An 18,740-nucleotide genomic window follows, 5' to 3' on the forward strand; every position below is an offset into this window, starting at 1 on the left:
AGAACTGGACCTTTTTTCCCACTTTCTTTAAAATGTTTTCCCAATTGCTCCCTCCCAGTCCCTCTGAATCAAACTCTACCCCTAAAACTTTTATAACCCCCCCGCTCTCTTTTAAGGGGAGTTCCCGCCTCTCTGCCTCCCCCCACTGTCCATACAGTTTCACCACAGTCTTGTCTGTATTTAATTTTGCTCCCGATGCTTTCCCGTATAGTTCTGTTTTCTTTAAAATTCTGGTTACCGACACCCCATCCACTGTTAAAATGGTGACATCATCCATGTACAGGATACACCTGGCCTCCCTCCCCCCACCCCCTGGGATTTTCAGCCCCGAAATCCAGGTGTCCCTTCTCAGGACCTGTGCCAGTGGTTCCATGCAGCAGACGAACAGGAGAGGGGATAACGGGCACCCTTGGCGGACACCGCAGTTTACTGACACTGCACTACTCTGAAACCCGTTAACCAGGAAAGTGCTCTTCGCCCCCGCGTACAGCAGCTCCACCCGTGCTATGAACCTGGCCGGAAAACCCATTTTTTGCAGCACAGCGAACATGTACTGGTGCGAGACCCGATCATAAGCCTTTTCAAAATCTAAATTTACCACCGCTAGTCTACTCTGTCTGTCTCTCGCTAGACAGATGGCGTCTCTCACCAATACCAGGGCGTCTGTGATCCTCCTCCCCGGCACTGCACAGGCCTGATCTGGGTGTATCAGGCCCCCTAAAACACAACTCATTTTCATTGTTAAAATTTTTGAAAACAATTTAAAATCCAAATTTAACAAAGTAATCGGGCGCCAATTTTTTAAATCTGTTCTTTCCCCTTTCTTAAAAAGGAGAGTCACCAACCCATTTTTAAAACTGTGTGGTAACCTATCCAACTGATCAAATTCTTTAAAAACACAAAGCAAATCAGGGCCCACTACCTCCCAAAAAACCCGATAAAACTCCACTGGTAGTCCATCCATCCCTGGAGCCCTCCCACTTTTAAAAGACCCCAAACTGCTGTTTAGATCAGCCATTTTAAAATCTGCCTCCAAATCTGTTCCATCACCCACCACTTTTTCCAGAAAACTTAAAAATTCATTTTTCCCTTCCTCTAAAATCGTTTTTTCCCCGAATAATTCCTGATAAAAGGCCTCCACCACTCCTATCATCCCCTTCTGGTCAGATACTATGACCCCGTCCTCCCTCCTCAGGCCTTTCATTGCTACACCTTTTGCCATAATCTTTTTAAAAAAATATCGAGAGCAAGTCTCTCCCTCATCAATCTCCTTCTCCCTGCACCTAAACATGATTTCTCTGCCCCTTTTCTTTGACAGCGCTGCCATCTCCCGTTTCACCTCCCCCACCTCCTCCCGGAAATCAAAACCCCCTCTCAGTAGGGAGGAGTAGCGGTTCAGGCGTCTTTGGAGCCCTGCCCACACCCTCCTGTCCTTCTCCCTCCTCGCCTTACCTGCCCGCACAAAAAACACTTTAAATTTCTTTTTGGCCTCCTCCCACCACTCTGCCCGTGTATCATAAAAACCCTGGAGTGTCTGCCAGTCCTGATACTGCTTTTTAAAAGCCATCACTACTGCTGGGTCCTCCAACAACCTGCAGTTCAGCTTCCAAACCCCGCTGCCGAAAGCTACTCCTGACTCCACAGTCAGGGAGCAGCGCAGCAGGGAATGGTCTGAGAAAAAGACCGGGTTCAGATCTGCCGTCTCACCGACAAAACCCCTTGCGAACAGGAAATCAATCCTTGACGCCCGGGACCCGTCATCACTGTGCCATGTAAACCCCTCTGGGCCTGGGTGCAACCTAGGATACATATCTAAAAGTTTAAAATCTTTAATTAAATTCTGCAAATAAAAGGAGGTTCTGTCCACCTCATATTTCTCTGCTGCCCCCCTCCGGCCACTCCTGTTTAAAACACAATTAAAATCTCCCGCCATTAAAACTGGAGCTCGGCCCATTAAATACTGAGGGAGGTCCTGCAGTTCCTCCCACCTGCTCTGCCTTTGCGGCGAACAATAAATATTAATTAAATTAAAAGGCACTCCACACATTTTTAGTACCACCATTAAAATTCTCCCGCTCCTCACAACTGTGTTTTCTACAATTTCAATTTTTTTGTTCTTTATTAGCACCGCCACACCGTCACATTTATTTTCCTCTGAGCCGCTCCACAGAGATGGCCCATGCGGCCACCTCTTCATCCAGGGCCCATAGGTGGTCCTGAAAGGCAACCAGCATTCTTGTAGGCAGATAATGTCTGCCTGCACTCCTTCCAGAAAAGCCAGGACAGACTGTGCCCTGTTTATTGCTCTCATGCTGCGCACATTTACTGTCGCAACAGAGAGGGACACCTGCTGAGAAGCCATTTTAAGGCTAACCAGGAGAGACAATAACCACATACATACACCTTCCATTCCACCACACATCATATCACCATCTTCTCCCCACCCCCTGGGTCACCAAAAAGTGACCCTTCAGTCAAAAGGGGTGACTCACATACATAGGGGGTCTGATTTGGGGAAGAGTCCCCATATACTGGAGACTCCCCCGACCCCTCACTGTCAGAGAGTTGGGCCATTAAATTCCACCTCTCCCTCACTCCTGGCCTCTGCTTCTTCCCTCCTCCTACCTCCTTATTTTCTTCAGCCGGCCGTTTAACTGCTCCTCCTTCCTCACCCCTGTCCTTCTCCTGCTCCTCTTCCAGATCTGAGCCCACCGTAACCATGGACTCTGCCTCAGAGTCTGAGTCAGCCTCCACCCCCTCCCTTCTCTTCCCCACCCCTACAGGACTTTTTTCGGTGGCTTGTCGCGGTTTTACACCTACCTGCGAGTTCCCGTCTCCCTCCCCCTCCCCACCTTCATGCTCCTCACTAGGCTGCTGGCCCCCAGCACCTAAATCCTCCTTTTCCCCCTGCACCTCTCCTTCCCCCGCCTTCCCTGTTTCCCCCTTACCCTCCTCCCTTCCCTCACTCTCTCCATCTTGAGGCTTTTTCTCTGCCTCTCCCTCCTTACCTGTTTCCCCTCCAGCCTTCTTTGCCTCCCCCCCTTCCTCCTGCTGTTGTGCTCTGGAGGAAGGCCGCCCTCTCTTGGCCCTATTGGCGAAGGAGTCTGGGCAGTCCCTGAACATGTGGGAAGCCAACCCGCACAAATTGCATTTGCGGCCTGTTGGACACAGGGTTGCCTCATGGCCCACCTCCCTGCATTTTTGGCAAACAATTTTTTCACAGGCTTCCACCAAGTGCCCAAAAGCTCCACATCTGCGACACAACTTTGGTTGGCCCATATAATGGATTAGGCCGCGATTCTCCCCAAGTACAATCATTGACGGGGGGTGCCTCCACCCTCCAAATCCCGACGCATCAATTTGAAATTTTACCGGCACTCGCCAGCTCCCTGTCCAAATCCCATCCTCATCTTTAATTTTCATTGGTGAATCCCTCACCAAACAATACCTGCTCAACCAGGTCTCAATGTCTGAACAGTTTACCATTTCATTATACATTCTGACTATAATTACTTTTAAGGATTCGTCTGATAACCGTTCCATTGTGAAAATTTCGAACTTTTCCTTCACATTTTCAAACCGGTTCCAGAATTCACGTAACCCGTCCGAGGTCTTAAAACTTACATCGAAACCTTTGCCATGTGGAAGCACTAGCAGGCAATTAATATCCGCCGCCGAAAAATGAAGAATTCCCTTCAAAAATTTACGGGAAAAATCTAACCTTGATAGTTCGTACAGAACCCCGTCTTTCGGTTTTAAGTTAAACCGCACGCAGTGGTGCCTCGGAGTGCCGACTCGAGCAGCCGACATCCTTAAAGCAAACCCCGTGCACGAAACAGACAAACAATGAATTACAAAAGAGACAGAAATTTCAAAAAAGTAAAGAGAAAAACGAGCCCCGAAGGGCCTTACCCCTTAATCAGCTGCTGCTGATTAAAAGTCCGTCAACAGCAACACCTACAACAAAGAAAAAACAAAATACATACAACAATTTTCAACAATTTAAATGCTATCTTAAAGACGCCGAAGCCCCAAAAGATTTTGATACTGCCGCACAGCAAGAAAGAAACACGTGATCACGGTATCTCCCCTGCCAGGTAAGTATGAGTTGGAATCCGCAAGGGATGGGCCGGACCGCTAGGTGGTACGTTGCACAGTTACGGTTTCTGAGTATTCGGCTAGCAGCCCGTCAAGTCACAATGTCTAGCCGGTTCAAAAGTCTGATTTGCGCTCTTGCGGCTAGCCGCATAAACGATGGCAACCTTTTCATTCATGTACTTCTTTTTTTTTTCATGTGTTTATTATTTTGGCGTTTTCCCACCGCATTTCAAGGACGACTTTCTGCTTCCCCACAATGCAACAGTGTACATTGCCCTCAACCGCAAACAGAGCGCATTTCAGTCGCGGTGATGTCACGTCGAACACCAAGCCAGAGCCCTGCCGAAATGCGACACCTAAATGGACAAGTGACCGTGTGCAAGATGCGACGTGAGTTCCAAACGGTTCGTCGGGTGTGCTTGAAAATGGCCTCAAATTAAAGCTGACAGTCTGCACTTGAACTTGGTTGTCGTTGTGTCCTTTCAAACTGAAATCGCTAGAGCGCAGAACCAAAAGAAGAAAAACACGTGCCACTGTCCAATGAAGTGCGGCGCTCACTGTAACTCGGCAATCCTGCTTCATGATAGGCTACAGACGTGTAAGGAAAATGTGCGGTACTCTTGGTGTGAAGTGAATTTGCATTGCACTGATTTAGCCTGTGTTGTGTCTAAAATAGCGCCGTACGTAATGAATTTGGATGCTAGCCTTGTTCCTTTGCAATGCGCTGCCCAAGTGTCTGGGTAAGACATGAGAAGCATAAACGGGTAATAGACTAAACGATATAGCACTGTGCGCGACGTGTTTTGAACGTTGTGAAACAGCAGCGCCTGTCCAAAAGCATAGTGAAAAAAGCTTACAGCACCTGGTATTCCCAGGCGGTCTCCCATCCAAGTACTAACCGGGCCCGACCCTGCTTAGCTTCCGAGATCAGGCGTATTCAGAGTGGTATGGCCGTAAGCGAAGGAAAGGCAGCACAAGGGGGTATTTGCACATTAATCGAGTCTATCGTTTGACCACGTGACCAGGGGAGAGCGCGAACGCAGTCCCCCACTAGCAGAAATTATGCAGTCGAGATTCCCACATTTGAGGAATTCGCAATGGCCGAGCCTCGCCCTGGGTGAACCGCCTTCGTGATCACGGTATCTCCTCTGCCAGGTAAGTATGAGTTGGAATCCGCAAGGGATGGGCCGGACCGCTAGGTGGTACGTTGCACAGTTACGGTTTCTGAGTATTCGGCTAGCAGCCCGTCAAGTCACAATGTCTAGCCGGTTCAAAAGTCTGATTTGCGCTCTTGCGGCTAGCCGCATAAACGATGGCAACCTTTTCATTCATGTACTTCTTTTTTTTTCATGTGTTTATTATTTTGGCGTTTTCCCACCGCATTTCAAGGACGACTTTCTGTTTCCCCACAATGCAACAGTGTACATCGCCCTCAACCGCAAACAGAGCGCATTTCAGTCGCGGTGATGTCACGTCGAACACCAAGCCAGAGCCCTGCCGAAATGCGACACCTAAATGGACAAGTGACCGTGTGCAAGATGCGACGTGAGTTCCAAACGGTTCGTCGGGTGTGCTTGAAAATGGCCTCAAATTAAAGCTGACAGTCTGCACTTGAACTTGGTTGTCGTTGTGTCCTTTCAAACTGAAATCGCTAGAGCGCAGAACCAAAAGAAGAAAAACACGTGCCACTGTCCAATGAAGTGCGGCGCTCACTGTAACTCGGCAATCCTGCTTCATGATAGGCTACAGACGTGTAAGGAAAATGTGCGGTACTCTTGGTGTGAAGTGAATTTGCATTGCACTGATTTAGCCTGTGTTGTGTCTAAAATAGCGCCGTACGTAATGAATTTGGATGCTAGCCTTGTTCCTTTGCAATGCGCTGCCCAAGTGTCTGGGTAAGACATGAGAAGCATAAACGGGTAATAGACTAAACGATATAGCACTGTGCGCGACGTGTTTTGAACGTTGTGAAACAGCAGCACCTGGTATTCCCAGGCGGTCTCCCATCCAAGTACTAACCGGGCCCGACCCTGCTTAGCTTCCGAGATCGGGCGTATTCAGAGTGGTATGGCCGTAAGCGAAGGAAAGGCAGCACAAGGGGGTATTTGCACATTAATCGAGTCTATCGTTTGACCACGTGATCAGGGGAGAGCGCGAACGCAGTCCCCCACTAGCAGAAATTATGCAGTCGAGATTCCCACATTTGAGGAATTCGCAGGGGTCAACACAGCCGGAGTGCAATGGCCGAGCCTCGCCCTGGGTGAACCGCCTTCGTGATCACGGTATCTCCCCTGCCAGGTAAGTATGAGTTGGAATCCGCAAGGGATGGGCCGGACCGCTAGGTGGTACGGTGCACAGTTACGGTTTCTGAGTATTCGGCTAGCAGCCCGTCAAGTCACAATGTCTAGCCGGTTCAAAAGTCTGATTTGCGCTCTTGCGGCTAGCCGCATAAACGATGGCAACCTTTTCATTCATGTACTTCTTTTTTTTTCATGTGTTTATTATTTTGGCGTTTTCCCACCGCATTTCAAGGACGACTTTCTGTTTCCCCACAATGCAACAGTGTACATCGCCCTCAACCGCAAACAGAGCGCATTTCAGTCGCGGTGATGTCACGTCGAACACCAAGCCAGAGCCCTGCCGAAATGCGACACCTAAATGGACAAGTGACCGTGTGCAAGATGCGACGTGAGTTCCAAACGGTTCGTCGGGTGTGCTTGAAAATGGCCTCAAATTAAAGCTGACAGTCTGCACTTGAACTTGGTTGTCGTTGTGTCCTTTCAAACTGAAATCGCTAGAGCGCAGAACCAAAAGAAGAAAAACACGTGCCACTGTCCAATGAAGTGCGGCGCTCACTGTAACTCGGCAATCCTGCTTCATGATAGGCTACAGACGTGTAAGGAAAATGTGCGGTACTCTTGGTGTGAAGTGAATTTGCATTGCACTGATTTAGCCTGTGTTGTGTCTAAAATAGCGCCGTACGTAATGAATTTGGATGCTAGCCTTGTTCCTTTGCAATGCGCTGCCCAAGTGTCTGGGTAAGACATGAGAAGCATAAACGGGTAATAGACTAAACGATATAGCACTGTGCGCGACGTGTTTTGAACGTTGTGAAACAGCAGCGCCTGTCCAAAAGCATAGTGAAAAAAGCTTACAGCACCTGGTATTCCCAGGCGGTCTCCCATCCAAGTACTAACCGGGCCCGACCCTGCTTAGCTTCCGAGATCAGACGAGATCGGGCGTATTCAGAGTGGTATGGCCGTAAGCGAAGGAAAGGCAGCACAAGGGGGTATTTGCACATTAATCGAGTCTATCGTTTGACCACGTGATCAGGGGAGAGCGCGAACGCAGTCCCCCACTAGCAGAAATTATACAGTCGAGATTCCCACATTTGAGGAATTCGCAGGGGTCAACACAGCCGGAGTGCAATGGCCGAGCCTCGCCCTGGGTGAACCGTTATTTCTTTTATTGAGTTTCACTTACTTTCATTTACATTCATACTTACATTTACTTACATTTACTTACATAACACATATTTACATTGCAAACGTCAGACAGTAACAAACAGAGTTACATTTAAACATGACCGCAGACAATACCAAAATACATTAAGACATTACTGAGTTTCACTTACTTTCACTTTTACATTTCATTTACATTCATACTTACATTTACTTACATTTACTTACATTTACTTACATAACACATATTTACATTGCAAACGTCAGACAGTAACAAACAGAGTTACATTTAAACATGACCGCAGACAATACCACAATACATTAAGACAGTAGACAGTACACAGTAAACATTACATACATTACCCAAGGGAAGGCTTCGGGAGTGTAGGTGTCCGGCTGTAGGTGTATTGTCCAGGGTGTCCGTGTCATATGTATAATTCTGTGCTGTTGTGAATTTTCCATTTTGTGTTTGTGGTGCTCTTTCCGGCTTTGTGACAGTCCAGGTGATAGTAGTCCTTGATGTGGTTGGTGATCTGCCGGGTGATGATGATGTTGTGAAGTTCCTGTTTTTGAAAAAACATGATGTTGCGTGCGTCCCATAAAGTGTGCTTGGTGATGTTGATCACCCTCCAGGCAATCTCCTCCTCAGCAGATGTGATCCCGTTGCGGGGGCCGAGGAGGATATCCCGGAGGGTCAGTGACTGTGTGTCAGTGTATGTGTCCAGGAAAGTGAAAATGGATTGCCAGATAGATTTGGCCTTTCTGCAGTGCCACAGGAGGTGATCTCCGGTTTCCTTTTCGTTACAGCGAGGGTACGGGCATGTCTCCGCCAGGGCCAAGCTCCTCCTGAACATGAACACCCTGGTGGGGAGAGCTTTCAGCACAGCTAGCCACGCCAGGTCTTTCTGTGTGTTCAGAAGGCATGGGTGATTTATGTTTTTCCAAACTGTAGTGGCTGTGCTGTGGGTCATGTTGTCGGGTCTGTGTAAATGTTCCTGTGCATTTGTGGTGTTTTTGATTTCCTGAAATGTCCAGTGAGTGAGCTGTGCAGTGTGCAGACGTGCTGTGTAGATGTACCGGCGGAGTGACCTGTAGGGCTGGGGGGGGTCCCAGGAGTAGGGGTGCCTGTGATCCAGGATGCAGAGCCCCAGGGGTCTTAAGCTGGTGGTGAAGTAAAAACGGGTCATGTATCCGGTTTTGTTACTGCGGTTTTTTATGGAGTTGATGTGGTAGGCGAGGCTCTGCATCCTGATCAGTTCTGCGACGTTTGGCACGCCTCTACCCCCGTTCCTAGGGTCCTTCCACATGATCAGCCTCTTTACCCTCTCCTGCCTACTCCCCCAGACAAAACCAAAGACAATTTTGTTAATTTGTTTCTCAATATGCTTGTCTGGGGGAAAGATCTTTCCGACATAGGCGAGGATCGGGTAAAGGATCGTCTGTACTATGAGGATTCTCCCCGTCATTGACAGTGCCCTGGAACTCCAACTGCAGGTCTTAGCTCGAGCCCGGCCGAGGGCCCCGGCCCAGCTCCGGCCCCCGGAGTTGGTCCTGTCGAACGTGACGCCAAGGATGTTCACGGATGTACGAATGGGAAATGTGTCCGACAGGACCTGGTCGACCGCCCAGGCCCTGGACACAAACACCTCGCTCTTGGTCTTGTTAATTATTGCGGAGGTGGCTGTGCAGAAGTGGTCCAGAGTCCTAATGATGTGCTGTACAGACGTTTGTTCAGTGCAGAAAAGTGTGATGTCGTCCATGTATGCAAGTGCCTTGAGTTGTTCTGTGCACCCTGGGAGTGTGTAGCCGGTGATGTCTGTGTTTGTCCTGATTTTGTGTAAGAGTGGTTCCAGGCAGTGTATGTACAGTAGTGCAGAAAGTGGGCAACCCTGTCTAACCCCTGAGTGTATGGGAAAGTGTTCTGTAGTGTGTCCATTAACCAATATTTTTGCTGTGTTGTTTTGATAGATGATGTGTATCCATTTTCTAAGACCAAGAGGGAGGTTCATTGCCTCCAGGACCTTAAACATGTAGCTATGGCCCACTCTGTCGAAGGCCTTCTCCTGATCTAGATTAAACATGCAAAAAGGTTTTGACCGTTCGACAGAGTGGGCCATGATGTCCCGAATGAGCACCAGGTTATCGGCGGTCGACCTCTCCGGGACCCCGCAAGCCTGGTCCGGACCCACGACCTGAGGGGTAGTCTCCTGGAGCCTGTACATGAGGGCCTTCGCCAAGAGCTTGTAGTCGGCCCCCAAGAGGTTTATAGGCCTCCAGTTTGTCAGGCTACGCTCATCACCCTTGCCCTTGTAAATAAGGGTGATGACGCTCTCTGTCATCGAGGGGGCCAACCGGCCCTCACTGTACACCGCGGAGAGCACCGATGTTAAATCTACCTTGAGGTGTTCCCAAAAGGTTTGGTAGTACTCGGCCGGGAGCCCGTCGGGACCCGGAGTTTTGCCGGTGTTCAGGCCTTTCACCACGTGGGTGAGCTCCTCCACGGACAGACTCTCCTCCTCCTCCTCCTCTCCTTCTCCTGCCCGGGGTGCTATGGCTGGGATGTCCTGTAGGTATGTGTCCACCATGTGCTCATCCATGTGCTTTGTGCTATACAGATCAGTGTAGAATGCCCTGATGTGGTTGTGTATATTCTGTTCACCCGTGATGATTTGTCCTGTGTTGTCCAGTAATGTCTGTATGTGATTCTTTTTGTTCTTGATCTTCCTAAAAAAGTAACGGGTGCATTTTTCATTTTGTTCTAGGTGTTGAATTCTGCTTTGATGTCTAATTTTTTCCTGTTCCTGTCTATAGAGTGCTGAGAGGTTGTGTTTGGCCTGTGTGATTTCTTGTGCGACCTGGAATCCCTGTGCCTGTAGTGCTGCTAGTCGTTGGAGTGTGCTGTGCAATTTTTTTGTTTGTTCCCTCCTTTTCTGTGCCTGCCTGCGTCCTGCCGTGATGAAGTAACCCTTAGTGCGTGTCTTGACCATTTCCCACCATTCTACGGGTGACGTGAAGAGTTCCTTGAGTGATGCCCATTCTTGTAGTCTATTGATGTATGCCTGTTTTATTGCTTTGTCCTCTAGTAGTGATGTGTTTAGTTTCCAGATTCCTCTCCCCCTGTGTGTTTGTGCTGGTGTTGTAATCTGGATGGTGAGTGCTTTGTGATCTGAAAAGAAGACTGTTTGTGCTGTGATGTTCTGTGATTGTATCTGATGGCTCAGAAGGAGGAGGTCTATCCGGGAAAAGGATTTGCCACAGGAACTCACCCACGTGTAGCGTGGCACCAGGTCCCGACCGGCGTCAGTGAGGGAGTAGTCCGCTATGACTGACGCCAGCTCCCGACTCGAGCGGTCCCTCCACGGCCGGCTCCGATCCTCATCCCTCAGGGCACAGTTGAAGTCCCCTGCCATCACGACGGGGAGGTTTCCCAAAAGGATTGGACGCAGCTTGGGGAAAAAGGCTGTGCGCTCATTTTGGTTTGCGGGTGCATAAACATTAATAACCTTAAAGTGAAAATTGTTATAAACAAGTTCAACTGCTAAAATCCTTCCTGCCTCCACCACTTTTTTCCGGGTTATCTTGACTGAGTTATTCTTGATTAATATTGCCACCCCATCTGCACGTGCCACACTCGAACCCGACCACACCGAATCCCCTATGGCCCATTCATTCTGATAATCTATGTAATCTGTTAAAAAGGGGATTCTACACTCTTGTAAACATAAAATGTCTGTGTTTTGTGTTGTGAGGAATGCCATGACGTCTGCCCTTTTCTTATTGTTCTGAATACTGCGTACGTTTAATGTGAGGATGTTTAATGTGCTCATGATTGTTGTTGTAGTGGTAACTAGTGCAATGACAGTGGTGTATGTATGGTACTGCGTCCAATCCATAGCTGATCACGGGAGGTGATATTTACTTCTGCCCTTTCCCTGTTCTAGATTCTGGAGGACCCCCCCCGGGTGGATTGGAGGAGGACCTGGCGGGCAGAGTGGTGAGGGGTGTGGCTGGCTTACCGGCTCTCGACGCACCCAGGGCTGCCTGCGAAGCGTGCACTGGTCCAGCTGTGTCCGGGCGGGTGTCAATGTAAAGTTTGGTGAGTCGGAGTGTTTCCCTAGATACGCGTGTCTGTGGGGGTGGTCGTGTCTGTGGGTGTTGTAATTTGACCGTCCTGTCTATAACTTCTCCCCATATGTAGTCCAGTTCAGGTGCGTCGTCTTTGTCAGGTGTGCTGTGTGAAGTTCTGGGTCTGGTGGGTTTTGCTGGTGCTGGTTGTGCTGGTTCTGTCATCGTTTTCCCAGAGGAGCGGTGTGTCCTTGGGGTGACTACGGGTTTGGGGGGTATTTGGGTAGTGGTCGGGCTGTCCGTCTGTGCGTGTTTTACTGGCTGTGCTGGTTTGTCAGGTTGTGTCGGCGGTTCCACTGTCTGTGGAGGTGGCGGTGGTGGCTGTTTTTCTGGTGGTGGTGGTGGTGGTGCTGGGGGTTGTTTTTCTGCTTGTGTGGGTTCTGGTTCTGTGTCCTGATTGGTGGAGGTGGTGGTAGTTCTTTTCCTTTCCCGTGGTCGGGGGTCTCTTTTTCTTTTTCCAAGGATGTCTGGTGACAGTGTGTCTGTTGTGTTGTCTGTGTCTGTGGGCAGAGTGGAGGGTGTGCTGTCTGTGATCTCAATCTCCTCGTCCTCGCTCTTGACTTCTATCTGTTCAGTGTCTGTAGTGGTGGAAGGGGAGTTGGTGCTAGTACTGTCTTGTGTCGTGCACTGTCCAGGATTTCCACACGGGAGTGAGTCTGTCTGTGTGTCTGGTCCAACTGTCTCCATCTGTGAGGGGTTTGGGGGCTGGTCTGTGTCGGGTTCTGTCTCGGACTGTGGTGTAGGGGTGGGTTGTTCTGTGGTGGTGGGGTGCTGAGGGGGGGTCTGTGCGGGTTCTGTGGTTGCATCGTGTGTTTGTGGGTTTGTGTTGGTTGTGTTTTGTGGGGGTGGTGCTGTGTTCTGTGGAGGGGGTGCTGTGTCCTGTGGAGGGTGGTCTGTGCCCTGTTGTGCGTTGCTGTCTGTGCGTGCTCGTGTTTTGTTGGCATATGAGGATGGACAGTCCCTGAAAACATGCTCCTGGCTCCCACATAGATTACACCTCCGTGCCTCTGTGCATTTGTTTGTCTGGTGCTCCCCTCCACAATTTTTACATTTAATCACCGTGCATGCTGCTGCAAGGTGCCCCAGGTTCCCACAGGTGCGGCAAAGTTTTGGCATCCCATTATAAAAAATTTGTCCCCTGTTCTGTCCCAAAGTGATGGTGCTGGGTAAATGCCTGACCCCCCCGATGGATGTGTCGTCTGGGTGCAGACGGACTAACCATTTTCTGGCGCCTGTCCACACCCCGTCCTCGTCGTATACCCGTCTCACGTCCGATACCAATGTGCCGTGTCTGCTTAACCAAAGTGAAATGTCATAGTCTGAAACTGATTCATTATAAAATAAAACTGTGATAACCTTAACCTCCCTGTCAGTGAGTGCTTCTACTGTGAATTTGTTCAGTGGTGTTTGTGTGGCTTTCTGTCTGTACTGATTCCAAAACATCTCTAGTGTCTGTGCATTCTTAAAACTGGTTTCAAATATGTCCCTAGGACCAGGCAGCTTGAACAGGCAGTTCAAGTCAGACGGAGCGAAGCCCAAACCTCTCTGCAGCACTGCTCTGCTGAACTCCAGGCGTGTCAGTGATGGTTCCGGGTCAGTGCGGTTGTGGATGAATCTGACTGCGTTGTGCCTTCTCGTGCCGGGTGCTCGCTGGTTCTCCATGATGTTTCGGGTGTGAAGGTAGGTGGAATGAGAAGGTGGGGGGGAGGGGGAATGGGGAGAAGGGGGAAGGGTGGGGAAAGGAAAAGGGGTAGGGAAACACTCACAAACAAAAGAAATAAAAGTAAAATAGAGGTTCAAAATCAAAATGAGGGTGAAAGAAAAAGGGGAAAAAAGGAACAGGTATTTAGTGGGGTTTAACTGAGAAAACAACTCAAAGAAACTAAAACTGGAAAGGGAGAAGGCTGCAGTGCAACCTCCTCCAATATTACTCCCCTAAGAATCTGGGGTCTGGCGCATAGACACTCAGCTGAGTTGCAGGTCTCCTCTGGCTCCCTCTGCGGGGTCAGGCTCCAGAATCTGGCTCCAGGCTCTTTCAGGCAGCAGGCCGCAGTTCCGGGCTCCTCCAGGCAGCAGGCCGCAGACCTCGGCTCCGGGCTCTTTCAGGCAGCAGGCCGCAGTTCCGGGCTCCTCCAGGCAGCAGGCCGCAGACCTCGGCTCCGGGCTCTTTCAGGCAGCAGGCCCTGGCTCCGGGCTCCTCCAGGCAGCAGGCCGAAGTCCCTGGCTCCGGGCTCCTCCAGGCAGCAGGCCGAAGTCCTTGGCTCCGGGCTCCTCCAGGCAGCAGGCAGCAGGCCGCAGTCCCTGGCTCCGGGCTCCTCCAAGCAGCAGGCCGCAGGCCTTGGCTCCGGGCTCCTCCAGGCAGCAGGCCCTGGCTACGGGCTCCTCCAGGCAGTAGGCCGCAGACCTCGGCTCCGGGCTCCTCCAGGCAGCAGGCCGCAGACCTCGGCTCCGGGCTCCTCCAGGCAGCAGGCCGCAGACCTCGACTCTGGGCTCCTCCAGGCAGCAGGCCGAAGACCTCGGCTCCGGGTTCCTCCAGGCAGCAGGCCCTGGCTCCTGATCAGTGCAGCTATGTGCCACTGATCTGGGTTTCCGGGGTGTTCCGCTGGGCTACAAGGTCGAGCCAGCCGCGGTCAAGCCACGTACTGAACCCAAGCCTTGCAGCCCGTCCAGAAAGAAGGAGGAAAATGGGAAGGGAAAGAGAACGGACTAAGAAAAAGAAGGGAAAATAACAAAAGAACAAAATGCTCTTAGAAAGCACCTAAACAGCCCAGTGACCTCCTGTCCACCACTAGAACCCCAGTGGTGGGCAACAGGACCAACTGAACTGAAAAGAAGCCAGAACAAAATGCACAGCAAGAAAGAAACACGTGATCACGGTATCTCCCCTGCCAGGTAACCGCCTTGGGTGAACCGCCTTCGTGATCACGGTATCTCCCCTGCCAGGTAAGTATGAGTTGGAATCCGCAAGGGATGGGCCGGACCGCTAGGTGGTACGTTGCACAGTTACGGTTTCTGAGTATTCGGCTAGCAGCCCGTCAAGTCACAATGTCTAGCCGGTTCAAAAGTCTGATTTGCGCTCTTGCGGCTAGCCGCATAAACGATGGCAACCTTTTCATTCATGTACTTCTTTTTTTTTTCATGTGTTTATTATTTTGGCGTTTTCCCACCGCATTTCAAGGACGACTTTCTGTTTCCCCACAATGCAACAGTGTACATTGCCCTCAACCGCAAACAGAGCGCATTTCAGTCGCGGTGATGTCACGTCGAACACCAAGCCAGAGCCCTGCCGAAATGCGACACCTAAATGGACAAGTGACCGTGTGCAAGATGCGACGTGAGTTCCAAACGGTTCGTCGGGTGTGCTTGAAAATGGCCTCAAATTAAAGCTGACAGTCTGCACTTGAACTTGGTTGTCGTTGTGTCCTTTCAAACTGAAATCGCTAGAGCGCAGAACCAAAAGAAGAAAAACACGTGCCACTGTCCAATGAAGTGCGGCGCTCACTGTAACTCGGCAATCCTGCTTCATGATAGGCTACAGACGTGTAAGGAAAATGTGCGGTACTCTTGGTGTGAAGTGAATTTGCATTGCACTGATTTAGCCTGTGTTGTGTCTAAAATAGCGCCGTACGTAATGAATTTGGATGCTAGCCTTGTTCCTTTGCAATGCGCTGCCCAAGTGTCTGGGTAAGACATGAGAAGCATAAACGGGTAATAGACTAAACGATATAGCACTGTGCGCGACGTGTTTTGAACGTTGTGAAACAGCAGCGCCTGTCCAAAAGCATAGTGAAAAAAGCTTACAGCACCTGGTATTCCCAGGCGGTCTCCCATCCAAGTACTAACCGGGCCCGACCCTGCTTAGCTTCCGAGATCAGGCGTATTCAGAGTGGTATGGCCGTAAGCGAAGGAAAGGCAGCACAAGGGGGTATTTGCACATTAATCGAGTCTATCGTTTGACCACGTGACCAGGGGAGAGCGCGAACGCAGTCCCCCACTAGCAGAAATTATGCAGTCGAGATTCCCACATTTGAGGAATTCGCAATGGCCGAGCCTCGCCCTGGGTGAACCGCCTTCGTGATCACGGTATCTCCCCTGCCAGGTAAGTATGAGTTGGAATCCGCAAGGGATGGGCCGGACCGCTAGGTCGTACGGTGCACAGTTACGGTTTCTGAGTATTCGGCTAGCAGCCCGTCAAGTCACAATGTCTAGCCGGTTCAAAAGTCTGATTTGCGCTCTTGCGGCTAGCCGCATAAACGATGGCAACTTTTTCATTCATGTACTTCTTTTTTTTTCATGTGTTTATTATTTTGGCGTTTTCCCACCGCATTTCAAGGACGACTTTCTGTTTCCCCACAATGCAACAGTGTACATCGCCCTCAACCGCAAACAGAGCGCATTTCAGTCGCGGTGATGTCACGTCGAACACCAAGCCAGAGCCCTGCCGAAATGCGACACCTAAATGGACAAGTGACCGTGTGCAAGATGCGACGTGAGTTCCAAACGGTTCGTCGGGTGTGCTTGAAAATGGCCTCAAATTAAAGCTGACAGTCTGCACTTGAACTTGGTTGTCGTTGTGTCCTTTCAAACTGAAATCGCTAGAGCGCAGAACCAAAAGAAGAAAAACACGTGCCACTGTCCAATGAAGTGCGGCGCTCACTGTAACTCGGCAATCCTGCTTCATGATAGGCTACAGACGTGTAAGGAAAATGTGCGGTACTCTTGGTGTGAAGTGAATTTGCATTGCACTGATTTAGCCTGTGTTGTGTCTAAAATAGCGCCGTACGTAATGAATTTGGATGCTAGCCTTGTTCCTTTGCAATGCGCTGCCCAAGTGTCTGGGTAAGACATGAGAAGCATAAACGGGTAATAGACTAAACGATATAGCACTGTGCGCGACGTGTTTTGAACGTTGTGAAACAGCAGCACCTGGTATTCCCAGGCGGTCTCCCATCCAAGTACTAACCGGGCCCGACCCTGCTTAGCTTCCGAGATCGGGCGTATTCAGAGTGGTATGGCCGTAAGCGAAGGAAAGGCAGCACAAGGGGGTATTTGCACATTAATCGAGTCTATCGTTTGACCACGTGATCAGGGGAGAGCGCGAACGCAGTCCCCCACTAGCAGAAATTATGCAGTCGAGATTCCCACATTTGAGGAATTCGCAGGGGTCAACACAGCCGGAGTGCAATGGCCGAGCCTCGCCCTGGGTGAACCGCCTTCGTGATCACGGTATCTCCCCTGCCAGGTAAGTATGAGTTGGAATCCGCAAGGGATGGGCCGGACCGCTAGGTGGTACGGTGCACAGTTACGGTTTCTGAGTATTCGGCTAGCAGCCCGTCAAGTCACAATGTCTAGCCGGTTCAAAAGTCTGATTTGCGCTCTTGCGGCTAACCGCATAAACGATGGCAACCTTTTCATTCATGTACTTCTTTTTTTTTCATGTGTTTATTATTTTGGCGTTTTCCCACCGCATTTCAAGGACGACTTTCTGTTTCCCCACAATGCAACAGTGTACATCGCCCTCAACCGCAAACAGAGCGCATTTCAGTCGCGGTGATGTCACGTCGAACACCAAGCCAGAGCCCTGCCGAAATGCGACACCTAAATGGACAAGTGACCGTGTGCAAGATGCGACGTGAGTTCCAAACGGTTCGTCGGGTGTGCTTGAAAATGGCCTCAAATTAAAGCTGACAGTCTGCACTTGAACTTGGTTGTCGTTGTGTCCTTTCAAACTGAAATCGCTAGAGCGCAGAACCAAAAGAAGAAAAACACGTGCCACTGTCCAATGAAGTGCGGCGCTCACTGTAACTCGGCAATCCTGCTTCATGATAGGCTACAGACGTGTAAGGAAAATGTGCGGTACTCTTGGTGTGAAGTGAATTTGCATTGCACTGATTTAGCCTGTGTTGTGTCTAAAATAGCGCCGTACGTAATGAATTTGGATGCTAGCCTTGTTCCTTTGCAATGCGCTGCCCAAGTGTCTGGGTAAGACATGAGAAGCATAAACGGGTAATAGACTAAACGATATAGCACTGTGCGCGACGTGTTTTGAACGTTGTGAAACAGCAGCACCTGGTATTCCCAGGCGGTCTCCCATCCAAGTACTAACCGGGCCCGACCCTGCTTAGCTTCCGAGATCGGGCGTATTCAGAGTGGTATGGCCGTAAGCGAAGGAAAGGCAGCACAAGGGGGTATTTGCACATTAATCGAGTCTATCGTTTGACCACGTGATCAGGGGAGAGCGCGAACGCAGTCCCCCACTAGCAGAAATTATGCAGTCGAGATTCCCACATTTGAGGAATTCGCAGGGGTCAACACAGCCGGAGTGTAATGGCCGAGCCTCGCCCTGGGTGAACCGCCTTCGTGATCACGGTATCTCCCCTGCCAGGTAAGTATGAGTTGGAATCCGCAAGGGATGGGCCGGACCGCTAGGTGGTACGGTGCACAGTTACGGTTTCTGAGTATTCGGCTAGCAGCCCGTCAAGTCACAATGTCTAGCCGGTTCAAAAGTCTGATTTGCGCTCTTGCGGCTAGCCGCATAAACGATGGCAACCTTTTCATTCATGTACTTCTTTTTTTTTCATGTGTTTATTATTTTGGCGTTTTCCCACCGCATTTCAAGGACGACTTTCTGTTTCCCCACAATGCAACAGTGTACATCGCCCTCAACCGCAAACAGAGCGCATTTCAGTCGCGGTGATGTCACGTCGAACACCAAGCCAGAGCCCTGCCGAAATGCGACACCTAAATGGACAAGTGACCGTGTGCAAGATGCGACGTGAGTTCCAAACGGTTCGTCGGGTGTGCTTGAAAATGGCCTCAAATTAAAGCTGACAGTCTGCACTTGAACTTGGTTGTCGTTGTGTCCTTTCAAACTGAAATCGCTAGAGCGCAGAACCAAAAGAAGAAAAACACGTGCCACTGTCCAATGAAGTGCGGCGCTCACTGTAACTCGGCAATCCTGCTTCATGATAGGCTACAGACGTGTAAGGAAAATGTGCGGTACTCTTGGTGTGAAGTGAATTTGCATTGCACTGATTTAGCCTGTGTTGTGTCTAA

The 18,740-nt window shown here is 50.2% G+C and overlaps 5 non-coding genes and 7 pseudogenes across 5 annotated transcripts; all 12 read right to left on the minus strand.

Annotated features, from left to right (window-relative positions):
- Positions 1–4,948: 4,948 nt before the first annotated feature.
- On the minus strand, positions 4,949–5,057 carry LOC133117475 (5S ribosomal RNA; annotated as a pseudogene).
- A 63-nt stretch (positions 5,058–5,120) lies between these two features.
- LOC133117220 (U1 spliceosomal RNA) lies at positions 5,121–5,261 on the minus strand (annotated as a pseudogene).
- Positions 5,262–6,068: 807 nt separating this feature from the next.
- LOC133117556 (5S ribosomal RNA) lies at positions 6,069–6,177 on the minus strand (annotated as a pseudogene).
- A 63-nt stretch (positions 6,178–6,240) lies between these two features.
- LOC133117659 (U1 spliceosomal RNA) lies at positions 6,241–6,404 on the minus strand. The gene has a single exon (XR_009706203.1). It is a non-coding gene; the product is annotated as a U1 spliceosomal RNA (small nuclear RNA).
- Positions 6,405–7,246: 842 nt separating this feature from the next.
- Positions 7,247–7,365, minus strand: LOC133117419 (5S ribosomal RNA). Its single transcript, XR_009706097.1, has one exon. It is a non-coding gene; the product is annotated as a 5S ribosomal RNA (ribosomal RNA).
- A 63-nt stretch (positions 7,366–7,428) lies between these two features.
- On the minus strand, positions 7,429–7,595 carry LOC133117230 (U1 spliceosomal RNA). The gene has a single exon (XR_009706022.1). It is a non-coding gene; the product is annotated as a U1 spliceosomal RNA (small nuclear RNA).
- Positions 7,596–15,478: 7,883 nt separating this feature from the next.
- LOC133117476 (5S ribosomal RNA) lies at positions 15,479–15,587 on the minus strand (annotated as a pseudogene).
- A 63-nt stretch (positions 15,588–15,650) lies between these two features.
- Positions 15,651–15,791, minus strand: LOC133117219 (U1 spliceosomal RNA; annotated as a pseudogene).
- An 807-nt stretch (positions 15,792–16,598) lies between these two features.
- On the minus strand, positions 16,599–16,707 carry LOC133117558 (5S ribosomal RNA; annotated as a pseudogene).
- A 63-nt stretch (positions 16,708–16,770) lies between these two features.
- Positions 16,771–16,934, minus strand: LOC133117661 (U1 spliceosomal RNA). The gene has a single exon (XR_009706205.1). It is a non-coding gene; the product is annotated as a U1 spliceosomal RNA (small nuclear RNA).
- An 807-nt stretch (positions 16,935–17,741) lies between these two features.
- LOC133117559 (5S ribosomal RNA) lies at positions 17,742–17,850 on the minus strand (annotated as a pseudogene).
- Positions 17,851–17,913: 63 nt separating this feature from the next.
- Positions 17,914–18,077, minus strand: LOC133117183 (U1 spliceosomal RNA). The gene has a single exon (XR_009705984.1). It is a non-coding gene; the product is annotated as a U1 spliceosomal RNA (small nuclear RNA).
- Positions 18,078–18,740: the final 663 nt, after the last annotated feature.

The sequence above is a fragment of the Conger conger genome, chromosome 17 (genome assembly GCF_963514075.1).
Source record: "Conger conger chromosome 17, fConCon1.1, whole genome shotgun sequence".
NCBI lineage: Eukaryota > Metazoa > Chordata > Actinopteri > Anguilliformes > Congridae > Conger > Conger conger.